Here is a 6,000-nt window from a genome sequence, read left to right as displayed (position 1 = left end):
GAAATGAGTGAGCTACTCAAGTCCCAATATGACTCAATTTTTAGCAAGCCACTAACCAGACAGAGTCGAAGATCTAAATGAATTTTTTATGAGAGCCACAGAATTTGGTAAACACAAGCCTATCTGATGTTATCCCGACACCAAATGACTTCGAACAGGCGATAAATGACATGCCCATGAACTTTGCCCCAGGGCCAGACTCCTGGAACTCCATGTTTATCAAGAACTGCAAGAAGCCCCTATCACATGCTTTTAACATCCTATGGAGAGGAAGCATGGACACTGGGGTCGTCCAACAGTTACTAAAAACAACAGACATGGCCCCAGTCCACAAAGGGGGCAGTAAAGCAATAGCAAAGAACTACAGACCGATAGTATTAATATCCCATATCATAAAAACCTTTGAAAGGGTCCTAAGTAGCAATATCGCCAACCATCTAGATACCCATCAATTACACAACCCAGGGCAACATGGGTTTAAAGCAAGTCACTCCTGTCTGTCCCAACTACTGGACCACTAGGACAAGGTTCTAGATGCACTAGAAGACAAAAAGAATGCAGATGTAATATACACAGACTTTGCAAAAGCCTTCGACAAGTGTGACCATGGCATAATAGCACACAAAATGCGTGCTAAAGGAATAACAGGAAAAGTTGGTAGGTGGATCTGTAACTTCCTCACAAATAGTACACAGAGTAGTAGTAAACAGAGTCAAGTCTGAGGCGGCTACGGTGAAAAGCTCTGTTCCGCAAGGCACAGTGCTCGCTCCCATCTTGTTCCTCATCCTCATATTTGACAGACAAGGATGTAAGCCACAGCACCATGTCTTCCTTTGCAGATGACACCTGACTCTGCATGGCAGTGTCTTCCACTGCAGACACTGCAAGGCTCCAGGCGGACATCAACCAAATCTTTCAATGGGCTGCGGAAAACAATATCAAGTTCAATGATGAGAAATTTCAATTACTCCAATATGGTAAACATGAGGAAATTAAAACTTCATCAGAGTATAAAACAAATTCCAGCCACACAATAGAGCGAAAAACTAACGCCAAAGACCTGGGAGTGATCATGTCGGAGGATCTCACCTTCAAGGACCATAACATTGTATCAATCGCATCTGCTAGAAAAATAACAGGATGGATAATGAGAACCTTCAAAACTAGGGATGCCAAGCCCATGATGACACTCTTCAGGTCGCTTGTTCTATCTAGGCTGGAATACTGCTGCACACTAACAGCACCTTTCAAGGCAGGTGAAATTGCTGACCTAGAAAATGTACAGAGAATCTTCACGGCATGCATAACGGAGATAAAGCACCTCAATTACTGAACCTGTACTCCCTGGAACGTAGGCGGGAGAGATACATGATTATATACACCTGGAAAATCCTAGAGGGACTAGTACCAAACTTGCACACGAAAATCACTCTCTCCGAAAGCAAAAGACTCGGCAGACGATGCAACATCCCCCCAATCAAAAGCAGGGGTGTCACTAGCATGCTAAGAGACAACACAATAAGTGTCAGGGGCCCAAGACTGTTCAACTGTCTCCCAGCATATTTAAGGAGGATTACCAATAGACCCCTGGCTGTCTTCAAGCAGGCACTGGACAGGCACCTAAAGTTGGTACCTGACCAGCCGGGCTGTGGCTCGTATGTTGGATTGTGTGCAGCCAGCAGTAACAGCCTGGTTGATCAGGCTATTCCACCACGAGGCCTGGTCACAGACCGGGCTGCAGGGGCGTTGACCCCCAGAACTCTCTCCAGGTAAACACACATTGCCTATCCCTAGGTACCTTACCCTCTTTCATACATTTATTAAATAATAGCACCAACCACTCCAAAACTATATCCCCACCTACTTTTATCATCATCTTTCTTTATCCCATCAATCTCAGCTGCTTTATCCCCTTTCATTCTACATACTGCCTCACGAACTTCCCCCACACTCACAACTGACTCTTCCTCACTCTTACAAGATGTTATTCCTCCTTGCCCTATACACGAAATCACAGCTTCCCTATCTTTATCAAACATTTAAGAATTCCTCAAAATATTCCTTCCAACTTCCTGATACCTCTAACTCTCCATTTAATATCTCTCCTCTCCTATTTTTAACTGACAAATCCTTTTGTTCCCTAGGCTTCCTGAACTTGTTAATCTCACCCCAAAACTTTTTCTTATTTTCAAAAAATTTGTTGATAACATCTCACCCACTCTCTCATTTGCTCTCTTTTTACACTGCTTCACTCTTCTCTTAACCTCTCTCTTTCTCTCCACATACTCTTCCCTCCTTGCATCACTTCTACTTTGTAAAACCCTCTCATATGCTAACTTTTTCTCCCTTACTACTCTCTTTACATCATCATTCCACCAATCGCTCTTTTTCCCTCCTACACTCACAGTACAATGTAAACTGATAAATTTTTCTTATTTCTTTTGATGCTCTGTTTAACACTATGCTTAAGGAAACCTTATATTACAACTGTTTCAAGGTGTGATGCTTCTCAAAACATGGACAGATGCAGAGTGGCATTTCACACATCTTACAGTAATATCTTGATTGGTACAGTTAATACTCACATTCCTGGTGTTGCACATGCTTTTCTTCAAAACCCGAGAACAACTTTCCTCACTGGTCCTGGTGTCATTTGCAACTAAATCCACTTAGAAATAAGCTAGTGTTTAGCTTCGCTGGGTTATCCTGGGTTAAATCTACATGTTGCACTTTTTATGTGCACATACTTGTGTGTGCAAGGGGCTTGGACATGCAGCAGGCACGTGCAAGTATGTTAGATAGGAGTGAATGGAGATGAATGGCTTTTGGGATCTGACAAGCTGCTGGAGTGTGAGCAGGGTAATATTTTGTGAAGGGATTCAGGGAAACCGGTTAGCCGGACTTGAGTCCTGGAGGTGGAAGTACAATGCCTGCACTTCAAAGGAGGGTTTTGAGATATTGGCTGTTTGGAATGACATCTAAACTCTCATATCTTGGCACTTCTGCAAAGACAGTGATTATGTGTGAATGATGGTGAAAGTGTTTCTTTTTTAGGTCACCCTGCCTTGATGGGAGATGGCCAATGTGTTGGAAAAAAAGAATCCATGTTCCTCAATACCATCGTAATTTATTTTTACATTATGTACCCAGAGCATCATCTTTTCAAATGTACACGTGTACATTTACATGTAGTTACAAAAAATTCTAAACCAGTGAGGATCATCCAGCACTGCACAGTAGGAAGGTGCATCCATAAGTAAAAAAGAAAAGCAGAAAAGTACAAATAGTGAACAACTGGAGGGCAAAATGAAGCAGTACAAGAATGTAGCAATGCTGATGCAAAAATTCAATTGTGGATAAAAATCCATACATAAAATCTGTAGTGAAGTTAGTACTTTCAGAAAAAGGAAAGAGTAAGCAAGGCAGGATGCTGAAAGAAAAATTAAAAGTCTATGGGCTCTTTTATAAACAGGAAAATACAAGAAAATATGCTGAACCAGTATTAGTAGAGGGGAAATGGCTACCCTTCCATGAGATGACCACTGGCTAATCTGCTGAGGCCAATACAGAACAGCCTCTCACAAACAAACAATGCAAGAACAGCCTCTCACGAACAACAAATAATATAATTTTATACAATACCAATGTTCTCTACCCATAAAGCATCATACCTTATCTTAGTATATATTTTACATCTAGCAGGAGGGTCTGGACATTCATCCATTCATTTTAAACCTCTCATATTCCATTCAGTCAACTGAATCTGTGTAGATATTAAGCAAATAAAAGGGAAAAAAAATTGGAATTGCCTACCTAAAGAAACCAAAGTTGAACAAAACATACAAAAACAAAGTTTAACCCATAAATGGTCCAAACGTATATATATGTTTTTACCGCTAGTGCCCCAAACGTATATACACATTTTATTTTTCCTGCCCTCAAATATGGCACGACTGGCCTGAGATACCTTGTTAGCACAGAATGGGTCATAACACTCAGTGTGCACTGCATTAAAAAAAATCTGGGACCACTTAGTACCTTGTGGGAGCACCAGTTCAAATGAGCGCCAGCTAAAGCAAACAGTGCGGCAAATACCTGGGATTTGCTTATTTCATGTAGTATTAACTCTCCCATTTTAAGTGGAAAGTGATGTTGACCCCGAGTTTAGTGGCTTTGAGGTGAATGTGGCCATAAGTGGTCGAGGAAATATAAAAAAAAACTCGATAATAACCCATGTGCAACATTTGTGCAACACCCTTTCAGAATGTCTTATAACCTATCCCCTAAGTAAAGAGAAACAATTCTGGAACGTAATACTTGTTCAGCAGGCTGGCTGGCTGGCTGGCTGATTGGCTGGTTGGCCAACTGCGTGACTGGCCGGCTCCATTTGTTTGTCTGTGTCTATGTCTATCTCTGTCTCACAGGTACACATAAATACAAGTATACATAGTGTAAATTACCTAGGATAACCCAAAACATCCAGACAAAGTGCTATACTCTGCTTGAAGATACGAGTAAACGTGATGACGTAGTCTTGTGGCTCTCTGAGACAGAGAGCTAGACAGGGAGCTTGACAAACATGTTTGTGTACCAGCGAAAACAAAGCGAGGGCCGATGCTCATCAAATGTCACCTCTAGTCTTATCAAGTCTTATCACTGCACCCTCACGTATGATTATCAAATGTCAGCTCTTATCTAATGTTATCTCATCACATCACTCTCAGGGGTGGACTGAGGCTTGTTTTTCATGCTTCAAGGGAACTTATTATTACATATTATAATTATTATTCTTTTCTTATTATTCTTTCTTTCAGAGTACAAAACAAATTCTGGCCACAAAATAGAGCGAAACACCAACGTCAAAGACCTGGGAGTGATTATGTCGGAGGATCTCACCTTCAAGGACCATAACATTGTATCAATCGCATCTGCTAGAAAAATGACAGGATGGATAATGAGAACCTTCAAAACTAGGGAGGCCAAGCCCATGATGACACTCTTCAGGTCACTTGTTCTATCTAGGCTGGAATATTGCTGCACTCTAACAGCACCTTTCAAGGCAGGTGAAATTGCCGACCTAGAAAATGTACAGAGAACTTTCACGGCGCGCATAACGGAGATAAAACACCTCAATTACTGGGAGCGCTTGAGGTTTCTAAACCTGTATTCCCTGGAACGCAGGAGGGAGAGATACATGATTATATACACCTGGAAAATCCTAGAGGGACTAGTACCGAACTTGCACACGAAAATCACTCACTACGAAAGCAAAAGACTTGGCAGACGATGCACCATCCCCCCAATGAAAAGCAGGGGTGTCACTAGCACGTTAAGAGACCATACAATAAGTGTCAGGGGCCCGAGACTGTTCAACTGCCTCCCAGCACACATAAGGGGGATTACCAACAGACCCCTGGCAGTCTTCAAGCTGGCACTGGACAAGCACCTAAAGTCAGTTCCTGATCAGCCGGGCTGTGGCTCGTACGTTGGTTTGCGTGCAGCCAGCAGCAACAGCCTGGTTGATCAGGCGCTGATCCACCAGGCGGCCTGGTCACAGACCGGGCCGCGGGGGCATTGACCCCCGAAACTCTCTCCAGGTAAACACACCGGCCGTATTCCACCAAGGCGGGGTGGCCCAAAAGGAAAAACAAAAGTTGCTCCTTTTACATTTAGTAATATATACAGAAGAAGGGGTTAATAGCCCCTTGCTCCCGGCATTTTAGTCGCCTCTTACAACACGCATGGCTTACGGAGGAAGAATTCTGTTCCACTTCCCCATGGAGGTAAGAGGAAATGAACAAGAACAAGAACTAGAAAGAAAATAGAAGAAAACCCAAAGGGGTGTGTATATATATGCTTGTACATGTATGTGTAGTGTGACCTAAGTGCAAGTAGAAGTAGCAAGACATACCTGAAATCTTGCATATTTATGAGACAGACAAACGACACCAGCAATCCTACCATCATGTAAAACAATTACAGGTTTTCGTTGTACACTCA

Source organism: Cherax quadricarinatus, chromosome 17, assembly GCF_038502225.1.
Source record: "Cherax quadricarinatus isolate ZL_2023a chromosome 17, ASM3850222v1, whole genome shotgun sequence".
NCBI classification, from domain to species: Eukaryota; Metazoa; Arthropoda; class Malacostraca; order Decapoda; family Parastacidae; genus Cherax; species Cherax quadricarinatus.
Note: the sequence above shows the minus strand (reverse complement) of the source record.